At 44.8% G+C, this 13,660-nt stretch overlaps 1 protein-coding gene across 1 annotated transcript in view; it reads left to right on the top strand.

Moving 5' to 3' along the window:
- CCDC149 (coiled-coil domain containing 149) overlaps positions 1-13,660 on the top strand; it is a 59,616-nt gene that overhangs the window by 3,487 nt on the left and 42,469 nt on the right. The window contains exon 2 of the mRNA XM_003793504.3: positions 12,942-13,049. The gene's annotated coding sequence lies outside the window, so the exon portion shown is untranslated. The remainder of the gene's footprint in view (positions 1-12,941; positions 13,050-13,660) is intronic.

Genomic DNA, 13,660 nt, shown 5'->3' with positions numbered 1-13,660 from the left:
CCAAGTAGCTGGGACTACAGGTGCCCGCCACAACGCCCGGCTATTATTTGTTGTTATTGTTGTCATTGTTTAGCAGGCCCTGGCTGGGTTCGAACCCACCAGCCCCTGTGCATGGGGCTGGCACCCTAACACTGAGCTACGGGCACCGAGCCAGTCATCATCTCTTTTTATGAGCTGCTTTCTCCTGAGAATAAGAGCGGCTGCCAGCTGCCACCCCACTAGAGAAAGGCTGTGCCCCAATTCCCAGCAACAAGGTCCCAGGGAGCAAGCTCCGGCCAGGAGTATGTGTCAGGACCAGGTGGGTGGAGTCAGGCATCCTGCTGATGAAAGGCAGCTTCTACAGTTGCCAAGCAGATGGTGTCACAGCCTTGTACCTTCATGCCTCGGGTAAAACGGTCTCAGGGAGACAAATAGTAATAACCACAGCCAGGGTTATCCGTGCTCACCTTAGCGAGGATTGGAGACTTTTGCTGTGGATAATCTCATTTAATCCTAATACAGTCGTGCCAGGAAGGCACTATTATTATTATTCCTGCCATCTGGCAAAGGAGGAAATCAAAGCACATGGAGGTCATGGAAATCACCCCCGGGTAGAAGGGAACAAACTGGGGACGGAGCTCTTGCGGGCCACTCAGGCAGAGCTCTCACTGTAACTACTGCGACTTAGGAAGAACTCAGTGCCTGCAGGGGTCCAGAGCTGATTTACACAGGAAGGACTCAGAGCTGCACAAAGGCAGACCCAAATCCCTGAGCTTGGAACGTGGAGAAAAGGTGCCACACCTCCAGGGTGCCCGGGACCCTTTCCAGCTACACCTCTGGTCCTGGCATCATGTTGATCTGTGTCCCTTTTCACTCCCCAAGGTGTCTTGGTCTAGTGTGGTCACCTTAATTCTAGGAAGGATGTTATAAACAGTAAACAAAGCAATTAAAATGGTGTACGTAGGATGGTGAATGGGAATCAGTGCTAAGGAGAGAAACATATAGCCCGAAGTTAGGGAGGGAATTCTGACTCAGTAAGGGGGAAAAAAAGATCATGATAAATGTGGGGGGGAAAGTTCCAGGATTTGGGGATGAAAAAAAAGCACCTTACAGCTTTAAATTTTATGTACTGTTAGTATATTTCAGTGTGGAATTGGGTTTAGGGTAGGTGTTGTTAGGATGTTCTCTTTATTAGACGGAAGGGGGAAATGTGTGTGTGGGGGGGAATGCAGCATTAAATGTTTAAGCGATGGTTACAATGAACCTTTCTGTGTGGCGGGAAATGGGCAGCCTGGGTGTACATGGACCAGTATGGAAGAGGGAGAGGCAAGATTATTTTCTAAACTGTTTCATCAGCAGGAAGTGGCGGGTGGGGGGAAGGTTGAGGCACACACCCTGACCTGTGGTCTCCTATATCACATTATATATTTATCCCAAAGGCAGAACAGCAGGTGAAATATTTACCCCTCCAGCTGCAAAGCAAATACACCTTGTGTAAGCATAAGACACCAGAACAAGAGCCGGCTGCTGAGTTAACAGCTGTGACACGGAGGTCACAAGATCCACGCAGTACAAAGGGAAAGACGTATTTTCTTGCTCGCTGGCTTTGAAGCTGTGGCTTCCGCTTCTTGACTCAGAACCTGGAATTTCTACCCTCTGTCCTTCCCAGACTCTTCCTGTCTTCGTTTCTTGACACAGAGGGGGAGATTTAGTTAGTCCTTGTTGGACTTTCTCCTTGTTTCAATTCCATTTCTCTGGACCAGTGGTTCTGAGACTCTTGTGAATCACTGATACCTTTGAGAATCTATTGTAGGCCATGAGCCTTTGCTTTAGAAAAGACCCACAATCACCAGCCTGAGCCAGAGCGAGACCTTGTCTCTAAAAATAGCCAGGTGTCATGGTGGGTGCCTGTAGTCCCCCTACTTGGGAGCCTGAGGCAAGAGAATTGTTTGAGCTCAAGAGTTGAGGTTGCTGTGAGCTATGAGGCCACAGCACTCTACCAAGGGTGACAAAGTGAGACTCTGTCTCAAAAAGAAAAAAAGAAAGAAGAGAAAAGGCCCACAGTCATGCCCACGAAAAATATTGCATGTAAGTTCATGAGGTCATGGACCCTCTTTAGCCCATCTAAGAGTCCTTGACATTCCATGGGCTGCATTTAAGAGATTCTGCCCCAAATGTACTGAGGGCAGAAAGTAATCCCACACCCTCAGTCTCGGCAGGGCTCTGTGCTATTCAGAGACCACGTCCATGAGCACGTGGCCATGTCCTCTCCCAGCTGAGGTCCTACGGCAGGTGTGTCTTTCCTTAAGTCACGAGGCTGCGTGGCAGGTGGCAGTAATAATAAGAGCTTCGATTCTGGCCTCCAGTCACCTGGATTCGAATTTAACCCTTCCACTTGCTCACTGGGCGAGCTGTTTTAACCTTTCTGAGACTCAGTTTCCTCCTCTCCAAAATGCAAGACGTGTTCACGAAGTTCTCCTGAGGAGTTGCATGGCGATATTCATGATGCTCGTTGGCTTGTACTTGGGGAGTGCTCCAGGAACACTGGATGTTGTAGACGTTTCCTGTGACTCATCCAAGGAGACACGGAAGATTGAGAGAGCAGGATTCAAATCCAGGTCCTCTAGCTCATAGTTCAATACTATAGTTGAAGTTTTTTGTTCTATATCTGACTTTTAGACTGAGCCTGGAGGAACCATAGTTAATTTCCAGTCCAGGCCACTTGGAAAGTCCCAAGATGAAGAGCCTTGTTCAAAGCCCACTGCTCAGAGCAGTAGAGAACAGGAAACTGAGCAGGGTGAGGAGGCTCTACCGGTGAAGCCTTTTCCGTCTTTCTGGTGTCAGCTGATGCCTGTTTGTGATTTTTTCCTGCTTTTCTTGTCTCTTCTTCAGCGGGCAGACTAGAACGCATGCATCTGTTCTAGAAATAGAGTTGTCGAGGCTTTCTTTTTGGAACACGGAATCCTTTTTAAAACAGCCAATTTCCAATGGCAAATCATCCGTTAAAGAAGCTGGGAAGAAATTGTGACAACAGCGATTGCACTAATAGCTTCTCGTGGGACATTGAAATGAAAATTTCTCCTTGTTACTCCAGGCAGAACCGTACACAGAGCGCCCCTTCGCACTTCGGTGAGAGATCACCGAAAGATCTCAAACGACCCTTCAAATATTTTTCTTTTGCTAAACAAGCAATTCCTCCAAAGGCGACGGAGGGAGGTATAAATTATTTCTGGGTTAATCTTCTTATCAGATGGGATTTTTTGGGGTCAGGGAGGCACATTTCCCCATGAAAACTCCGTGAGTAAACAGTCGAACCCACCTTTAAGATCTTTTGTCTTTTCCCGTTTTGATCTCAAGCAGACATACCAGGGGAGGTATCTCTCTTGGTCTAGGAGGGAGCTGCTACTTTCTTGCCTCTAGAAAGCGATGGTTGATTTAGACGGTGACATGAGCCGAGATGACAAGCCTGGAAAAATCAGAGCGTGGAGTGGCCCTTTGTGGGCTGGAAAGGAACCTTTTATTTGAGTAGAAAAGTCTTCTTGGTCAAGCTTGTTTTAATCTCCTGTGACTGCAAATCAGAGTGACTTTGTATATGCGTCCTGGTTTGATGCTCAGAACCTAAACTTACTTCAGAGATCTCTAGTGCTTTAAGATGTTTCTTTTTATAACACTTTGAATGGTATGACTTTTCTGTCAAACCAGGGAAACGCAGAAGAAATCCCAGATCTGGCCACTTGGACCCCTCTCGAATCCTAACAGCAACTTAATTCTGAGCACTCTTTGAATGCTCACTCTTTGAATCGTTGCAACAATTTTATAAGGAGGGGGAGAGTAGCCCCCCAATTTATAGATGAGGAATTTTAGGCTCATTGAGTCTAAAGAACTGGGGAGCTATTCACGGAGCCCCTAAGTGGAGAGGCAGAATCGTAATGCCCAAGATTAAGCAAACATTTATTTAAATAGCAACCTCCCAAATCTATTCAAAAGTGTTTGCCTGTGGGGCCTAGAAATGCAGCCACTTGCAAGTGTGTGTTTTGAGATTAGCAGGAAGGGGTGGGCTGCCGATGGTTCCTTGCACAGCCCAAAAGTACGTCTGGAATAAGCTCTCGGGTGGTTGTTTTTTGTAAATAAAAAAGCTGTGGCTGTAGCAGAGGTCATCACTTTGGCAGGTGCTATGAATAGGGGCCCTTGCTAAGCAAAGCAAGTTTCTCTGTTACTATTAACACAGGAGTCGCCATTGGACCGAAGCAGTGGAGTAGAAATTGCAATTAAATTCGCTATCAATCACATCTCTCAAGAACACTTGATGTTTCATCAAAGATTTTTTTTTATGTATTCTTGCTTAATCTAGTACTTTCTCTATTGAAGGTGTGGATTTAAGAGGCCCAGAGTATGACTTAATAAAAATTTTTCAGACCATATAGTGGGGCAGCCTTTTCTAAATTGAGTCTCTGTACTTTTACTCTCTCACTCTCTTTTTTCCTTACTTTTCTGGAGAAAGTGTCAAGCTTAAGGGCTTCCTTGTCTGTCCTCTCTCTCTGTCTCTCTCTCATTTCCTCTCATTTTCGAGTTTCCGTACTGATTTGTATGTCTGCAAATTGAGAGGTATATATTAGAGGATCTTTTGTTACACATCATTTTTATATTACAGTGCAGAGTAACTTGTCCATGGTTAGGCTACCAAAACGATGTGTACCGTCATCCTTTGGCATATAAGGGGCATTAGTTTCAGGATCCGCATGTATACTAACATCTGTGCCCACTCAAGGCCTGTGGAACTCGCCACAGGAAAAGTCAGCCCTCTGTATCCAAGGGCTTCACATCCAAAGAATAATGCTTTTTGATCTGAATTAGTATCCGTAAATAGACCCACACATTTCAAATCTGTGTTATTCACGGGTAATTGTATTTAATACTTCTGAAGATTCAGGATGAGGGACTGTGCTTGGAATGCTGGTGTGACATATTGAAGAACGTAGGTGAAAACAGGTGGTCTAACTCTAACTCCTGTGTCTGATGTCTGGGATAGCACAAGGTTCAAGAGTTTATCTTAACCTTTTTATCACTTTTTTCTGTTTTGTTATTACCTGTGTGGGAGGTGAAAGGTCTAAGCAGTGGTGCCTGGAGATGAGACCAGAGTGGAGAAGTTCAGGCCAGGTTTATTGAAAGGGACAGCAACCTGCCTGGGCAGTGCAAAGGTGATGTCTGGGCCCAGGGGTAGTTAGAGACCCCTGTTATATGGGGCCACAGGAGAGTGGGCCAGTTCTACAACCCAGAAAGTTAGTGTCCTTAGGTATGAACTTCTCAGGGGTGGGGCTAACTAGGTCCTTCGTGGCTTTGTCTTAGGAGGAGAAGGAGGAGGAGGAAAAAGGGGTCATGTGTGGCTGTTGTTGGGCTCCCTAACCCTTTTATGTTCAGTGATGGAGGTCTGAAAATTTAAATGACCAAAGATAGATTAACAGTAGGAAAAAGTATACAATGTTATTATTTTTCAGGCAATAGGAACCCACAGAAGAAAATGTAAAAGTCAGGAAGTGGTTAACCTCAGTTGAACTCCAGGGCTTATATACCATTTTAACAAAGGAAAGGGGGTTCGGGCTGCAAAGGGTGATAAGTTGTTGGAAAGTAGGCCATATATGCAGGAAATAATGAAAAAGAAGGGTTATTTTAATAAGTTTTTTTTTTTTTTTTAATGAAGACTCATTTGGTGCTGACTATCCATCTCTGGTGATAGGATTCTTTCCCCTCTTTCGGGTAGTAGAGAAGGGGACACCTTTGCAAGCAGAAATTTATGCCTACTTTTAGGCAGAAAGGGGGAGTACAGAGAACTCTTCCTGTATTTGGTGATTGTGAATTGCTTTCAGCTTAAAATAATCCTTACGCCAAAGTGGCATAATTTGGGGCGGCCTATCCTGATCCCTTTCATAGCCATCTTTTTATTTCTAACCTCAGAAAAATGGTCTGGAGTAGGTCTTCTCCCCAGCTCTCACACTCAGGCTGCTTTCTTACAATTATTATCCTGAAATCCCTCCCTTGTGAACTAGTATCCGTCAGTTGATCACTGAAATGGGATCCTTAACAGTGATGGTCATTGCCAACCATGATTTATGACTCTGCAGATACTTCCCAACTTATAGCGGGGTTACGTCCTGATAAACACATCAAATTTGAAAAGATTACAAATAAAAAGTGCATGTAATTCACCTGACCTACTGAACATCACAGCTTAGCCTCACCTACCTAAAACAGGCTTAGAACACTTACCGTTGGTCTATCAGTGGGGAAAATCATCTAACCCAGTGGTTCTCGACCTTCCTAATTGCCGCGGTGTTACAAATGGAAAAAAGGGGTCACGACCCACAGGTTGAGAACCGCTGATCTAACTCAAGGCCTATTTTATAATCAAGTGTCATATATCTCATGTAATTTATCAAAAGTGAAAAACAATATGGTTGTATGGGCACTTGAACTGTGGTTTATACGGAATGCATATCACTTTCACACTGACACAAAGTCGAAAGAGAAACTTGAACCCTCATTAAGTTGGGGACCATCTGTATTTAAAAATCTCCCATTGGTTCTTAAGAGTTTAAAAATCATGTGACATCCGTAGCATAAACCCTCCTGACATCTCTTGTGGCATTTATAGGGGAATTGAAACAGTGATAGAGACAGAAAGTCAAGTTCAGGATGCAGCAGGACTTGAGAATTGGAAGGGTGGCGCCCTTCTCATCACGCGAGGCTAATCTACCTTGGTGAGAATTTCTGCAAAAAGCCAGAGAAGAAGTTGGGGTGAGACCCAGGGGCTCTCTCAACTCTCTGGTCTCTGCCTGCACAACAGCTGTACAGAAAGAATTTCCAAGGCACCCAAGTTCCCACACTGGGGGCTGGCATTTGTGAATTCCTGCGGACGTTGCTCGTAATGGGGGACTGAGTTGTTGCTTGCAAAAGAAGGTGTTGCAGCATGGAGAGCTGTCATGTCCTCGGAGCCTCGAAGCTCCTGGCTACATGTTCATCAAATCTCTCTTCCGTCTCTTCCCCATCCCAGTTGTAATAGATAAACCTCTAGCTAGAAAGAGTGGCTTAAATATACGTATTCGCAGTATATTCCACTGTACTCAGCTTTCTGCTATTATCAGAGCGAAAATGTCAACCTTTAATGTCGGCCCCAGCTAGATCTGAATATTTAAAAGGGGCTTCTTTTTAAACCTTTTTATGTTTTGCTATTTATGCCACCCCCTGCCCTAGAGATTTAGAGGAAATAATCTCCTGGTTTTGTTTTCCTTCCCTGTGAAACCCTTCCCCATCGTAGGCGGTCTGCCACTTTTTCCCTGATGTTTCTTTTACATAGAGCTGCCGTTCTAACTGATGGTCACAGAGTCCTTCTCAATAACACGGAGACAAAGCGCTCTGCATAGCTGATAAATTATAAGCAGGCTCCATGTGCTAGCTTGATGGATTGTTATAGTGGATGTGTGTGAGTCATGGGTGTTATTTTTGGTCAAAAGAATTGTGTGAACTTTTCTCCTCTATTTTGAGTGCTTTGAAATGTACTACCCTTTTTTCTATTCCTTAAGGTGTATGTCAAGGAATTAGGCACCGTATCAGAATAGTCATTTTCTAGTTTTCAAAGTCATTGTTTTGGAGGTGAGGAGGTGGAAGGACTGAATAGAAGAGAATTGTGTGTTGACAAGTATTCCAGCCCTTTAATGTAAGAGAAAATGCCAGTCACCTGCTTTAAAGCAGTGACAACTCCCCCACCTCTCTGTACCCCCAGCGATCAAGTTGAAAGCTGCGTAGATTTACTGTGAACTCGCATGGAGGCATTGTGATTTTTAATTGACCATTGTTTTATGGCAAATGGAGAAATGCCTGACTTTATTTTGGAAGATTTCTTTCCGGGCCAGGCTGCAGAGTAAATAATGGTTGATACTCACATCACGGGGTGTCTAAATTGTTGTGTCCTAAAGCATCTCTGTCCTCTGTCCCAACTGTCATTGGAACCACTGACGGATGTTTCTACTGGTGTCTGCCTTGCTGTAGTATCCAGATACCCAGGAGCACCTCTGAGTGAGCTCAATGCTTTTCAAAGTGGGGTCCCGGGACCAGTGCGAGGCTGCAAGCTAATTGTATCTGGTTCACCACAAGTTCAGCAATTGAGAGGACGTGTTTAGAAATTTGTACAGCAATTTGACGGCAGATTTTATGTCTGTCAAATCGAACAATAAATACGGCTTTTATCTGGATGTCTTCTGACATTTATTTTCCTAGTAATTCATTTTTATCATATTTGTTTAAAGTACTGATCTATGATGGATTGGATAAAGAAAACTGGTGCTGCACCCCTGACAGGTTGGATTGTACTGGTTTAGCTACGGCAGGTTCGTCGGGCAGCGAATGTCAGGGTCTTCCAGCCCACCCAAGACCCGAGGCATATTGATTCAAAGAGGAAAGATTCGGGAGGTTGTAGAATCTTTTTGCTGTTACCTTTTGTTAAGTTTTCATGGTTGCTCTTAACGGCATTTCTTTGAGCATCTCTTCCATGGGTTAAAAGAAAGCTCCTGCCAGGGTGAATTTTGCTGCGTCTCCTCCAGAGGGGGATGCTGAGATTCTCCTGAACGTGTGCAGGTGGCAGCCGGCTCTGGACAGAGCCAGCGCTGAGCTGTCCTCCTGCCACTCCCCTGGGACAGACGCTGCTGCTGCTGCGGCCTGTCCCTCCATCTGGTAGGAAAAAGATCAATGAGCTAATGTCTGGGGAATATTCTGGAGTTCTGTGCAGAAAAGGCAGAGGCCACCCACATGTGACACTTTGTGTAAGGAGGAAGAACTGTGGACAGAGGAGGGGAACCAGGACAATCAAGAATTGAGTCATCTCTCCACGTCACTGCAGTCCCTGTGGTCAGCCTGCTCTTGTGGCCTTGAACTATTCTCCCAAGTGGAAGTTTTGAGATGTAGAGGGGGTGGAGGGAGTGAGATGGGTTGGTTTGCCTTTTCCCTGCCGAGAACTCCTGGCCCAGGATATGCACGAGACCCCCCTCTCCTTTTTCAAGTCTTGGTTTAAGTGTGGCCTTTTCCCAGGGGCCTCTGTGGCCCTTTCCCACACACACCCTTTTGCATTTTTTTTTTTTTTGAGGCAAAGTTCACTCTGTTGCCCCAGGCTGGAATACCATGGTGTCAGCTTAGCTCACAGAAACTTCAGACTCCTGGGTTCAGTCAATCCTCCTGCTTTAGACTCCCCAGTGGCTGGGACTATAGGCTCAATGCCTGGATAATTCTTCTATTTTTAGTAGAGACAGGCTGGTTTTGAACTCAAGCAATCCTCCCTCCTCAGCCTCTTGGAGTGCTGGGATTATAGGTGTGAGCCACTGTGCCCAGCCCATTTCACCTTTTTCATTTTTCTCTGCAACATGTATTATCTGTAATACTGAATCTATATATTCTATTAACCAAAAAAAAAAAAAAAATTTGGACAGGTTTATTCTGAGCCAAATGTGTGTGACTGGATCCTTAAAGATGAACACAGAATGCTCACCACAGTGCTCAGCCAGGGCAGGGGCACATGGCCTCAGTAGGTCCTGAGACAATGTGCCCTGTAGCCAAGTTACAGTCTGATTTTCTACATGCTGGAGACAGGATTTCTGTGTAAGAGCATATGCAGTCCCCAAAAGGCATCCATTGATTTGGCCTGAGAAAGTGGGACATCTCCAAGAAAGAGGGGGCTTACGAGTTTATGTGGACTTAAGGATCCTTTGATTTGTAGTTGGTTATAGAAATGAAGTTTGGTCTAAAGGCTTGGAATGTTTGAAGTTATTTACCAAATCTTAAGTGATCTGTTAAGCAAATCAGTGGTCTGCAGGTGTGGTTTAAGCTGAGCCTTGCATGGCCTTAGGCCTGTTAATGATTTAGTATCTTATTATAGCAAAGTAATGCCGAAAGGAATTGTGCTTGACCTCCCTTCTCCTCATAGCCAGAAACTCACCTTTAAGGTTTTTCTGGAGCTCCCTTGGCCAACAGGGGAGTCCACTCAGTCATCTGGGGAGCTTAATATTTCATTTTGGTTCACAGCTCTATTGTAATAGGATATAATTAATGCAATATCATCAATTAAATGCAAGTTAGCAAGGGCAAGGTTTCTGTATTGTTCCCTGCTGTATTTCCAGTTCTAAACCAGCACCTGGCACAGGGAAGACCCTCAGTAAATATTTGTTACATAAATGAATGAATGAATAATCAACAATGAAAAGGCAGGATTACAAAGGCACCAGCTGTATCCAAGGAGGTCTTTGCTGTGTCCAGACGTCTCTGTTCACTGAGAGTTTGAGTTGGAGCCACTGGAAGGGCATAGTCAATGGACATACCCAGCTTTTAACCAGCACCTACTGTATGCTGAGCACAGTGGTGAGTATTCTGTGCTCATTGTTAAGGATCCAGTCACCCCCTACAATATACATTTGTAGCTCCATTTTATAGATTAAGAAACACAGCACATGGGCGGCGCCTGTGGCTCAAAGGAGTAAGGCGTTGGTCCCATATGCTGGAGGTGACAGGTTCAAACCCAGCCCCGGCCAAAAACTGCAAAAATAGAAAAGAAAAGAAACTCAGGGCAGTAAGTGGCAGAACTGGAATGGTTCCTTCCATCCAGAAAATATCTAAGAACAGTCAGCTGGGCATAATGTCTCTTGTTTCTTTACTTTCCTACCTACAAAATGGAAATTAATTTTCCTCATCCATTACCACATTTTTATCTTACAAGAACAAACATTACCCAATTATTACAAGATAAGAGTTTTACAAATATGGGGCTGAAACTTTAGATGGAATTATCGATTAATGTTCACCAGTCAGTGAGTGGGAGATCAGGGCTTGATTAAGTGCAGCCAGTGGGGGTGAGTTTTTTCTGTGCAAAACTCCATGCCAGGCACTGGTTCTAGTGTTGGTAGCTGCTGTTATTTTTCTAGATCCCTCCCTAGGGTGAGACCATCACCCCTAGACTCAGCTTATTGTCTCCCATTTAAAAAGTACTTGTGGGAGCATCTACTAGGAGAGGTCGAGAGAGAGGACAAAGATTCTCACCCTTCATGGAACTTAGGTTTTAGGAAAGAGCGAGGCAGAAAATCAACACTGAGCAATAAACCATGAAGGGAATGATGTGGCGTGTTAAAGGATGGAAAATGCTCTAGAAAAAAGAAAGTGGTGCCAGGGAAGGTGGGAAGGTTGCAGTATTAAATCGAGTGGTCTAGGAGAGTCACCTTGCCTGCTGAGATGGCGACCTTTGAGCAAAGACTGGAGAAGGCTGAGGGCATGAGCCCAGGGGCTGTGTGGAGGGAGAGCATTCCCATTCCAGGAGAGAGAACAGTGCCCTGGTGCTGAGACGGGATGGGCCTGGTACTACATGTGGGAGGAAGGACCCAAGGAGGTGAGCGAGAGGTAGAAACAACAGGATACCCCAGCAGGTGGGGTATAGAGATGAGATAAAGCGGGGAGTCGGGGATGAGCAGAGATTTGATCTTTATGTTCTTTCTCTTTCATTCCCTTTGCAGTACCTAACATAGTTTCCTATTCCTCCAAGTATTTACACTCAAGTCTTTGGAAATTTAGCCACTGCAGTTGGGCTAGTCCCCTAACGTCTCTGGATTTGGTTTCTTTGGCCATAATAGGAATGGAGCCCAGGACGTCTTCTTTACCATCCCTTGTCTGACTCTTGGTGAATGATTCTCTCCCAGAAGTGGTGTTTTGACTGCTCTCTTTCCTCCCTCCTTCCTTTCCCCTTCATGTGTCTACCACGAGACTTTAGAACACTTGTGGGCACGCAGGCACCGTGTGGAGCAACACACGTAGAAGTGGAGGGCGTAGGAGGCAGAATCTCTGCCTTTCAGTTGTTTGTGGTGTCTTGTTGGTAAGGTTCCATAAGAAGCTGAAAATTCAGGTGAGACTTAGAGCAAGTTACACTTGGCAACATAAGAACCACGGTACACAAGAAGCTGGGTGAGTGAGGGGGAATGTGGGTGGGAGTCACAAGTGGGTAGCTAGATGGGGAGAGTTGGCAATTTCAGGCTCAAGGAACCTGGAAAAGGGACAGGATTATGGCCAAGGGTGTGTATGCCCTGGGAAAGGGGGGCATGAGGCCGTGAGGCGGAGCTGGACTGAAAGGGCAGGCTCGTGGAGAACCGGCCACATTGACCAGAGAGACCCGTGTCTGGGCAAGAGGCAGAGCTTAAGAAAGGGATGACACCGTAAAGTTGGGAGCCAAAAGACAGGGATGGCTGTTCGGTATTATGTGAGCTAGAATAAGGAAGTAAGAGGTAGGAAGACCAGCCCAGGAGGCTTGAATTTCCTCTGCATCCCAATTTCAGAAATTATGGCTTATCACTGACTTCTTCCCAGGCTGCCTCCTGGAGTTGTGATCAAAATCCTGGGCGTGGAAGTAGCAAAGACAAAACTCAGTACACAAGACACAGGGCGTCCATAAAGTTGGTGTGCAACTAAGAAAAGTTTTACGTTGGAAATTGCACATGAACTTTACGGACACACTGTATATTTGAAGGTTGGGCGTGAGGGACCTACCCAAACAAGAAAATGAAGCTTTTCAAATGTCATGGGCCTAAATTTTCAGATTGGACATTGTATCTGTTTTCAACATTTTTAGTGATAAGCTCTTAAAAAGATTTTTTTTGGCGGTGGGGGGGAAGGGGAGTCAGGTAAGACTCCTCTCTCCATTGCTTGTCCAAGTGGCCTCCGGAAGCCATTCTGGAAGCAAAGAACTTCCCCAAATTGAGGGTCACGGCCAACTTGATTTTCCTCCATGTCCTGGTCGTGGCCCTGTTTGAACCCTTGCTACCTTCCTGTGTGTGTTTACTCTGATGGGCACCAGCCTTGACAAGCCCCATGGAGCCCAGGATTCATCCCGTCCTTTGTTTCTGATTCTGCAGTTAGGTTCTAATTTCATGTGTCGCTATTTCCAGGCTAATCTTGCACAACTATTGAGAGATTCTCAGGACCGAAACAAACATCTGGGAGAAGAAATTAAAGAACTTCAGCAAAGGCTCGGAGAAGTCCAGGGGGACAATAAGGTAGGGTTTAAAGGTTTAAAGGGTTAAAGGGTTAAAGGGTTAAAGGGTTTAAAGGTTAAAGCTGTTTAAAGGTAAAAAGCTCCTCTGGGTAAGTTTGCCTCGGAGGTTGATGTAATAGAGTACGTCAGAAAACTGGAACACAGCATTTGTTAAAAATGTGTTATAGGTTTTCAGATTTATCATGAAAATTCGCAATTTAACATTCCTTATTTTTGCTACATTCCCTCTGTGTGTGTGTGTGTATGTGTGTACACATGTGCATATATGTGTGTTTCTAGATAGCTCTAAAATGTCATCCCAGCCCATTGTAGGAGTTTCATTATGTTCAGCTTGGTGGTGGATAACATTGTGGTTGAGGGCAAAATAAAACACGAATGCTATCCTCTCCCCCTTCTACACAAATAATGGATTTGTGGCTCAGATGATTTGGAATTATTCACATTTGGTTTTGAATTTTAAGTAGTCATCCTACTAATTATGTTCACATAACCAATTTATTTTATTGCTAAATTTGGCAATTTGTATGGAACATTGCTCAAAATCTACTGCTCGGTATTAATCAAACTCCCCTGCTGGCAACGTTAATTATAAAATATGAACTCATAAACTCC

Source organism: Otolemur garnettii, unplaced genomic scaffold (assembly GCF_000181295.1).
Source record: "Otolemur garnettii isolate 467f Iridium unplaced genomic scaffold, OtoGar3 scaffold00069, whole genome shotgun sequence".
Lineage (NCBI taxonomy): Eukaryota > Metazoa > Chordata > Mammalia > Primates > Galagidae > Otolemur > Otolemur garnettii.
Note: the sequence above shows the minus strand (reverse complement) of the source record. Positions and strands in the feature narration are given on the sequence as shown.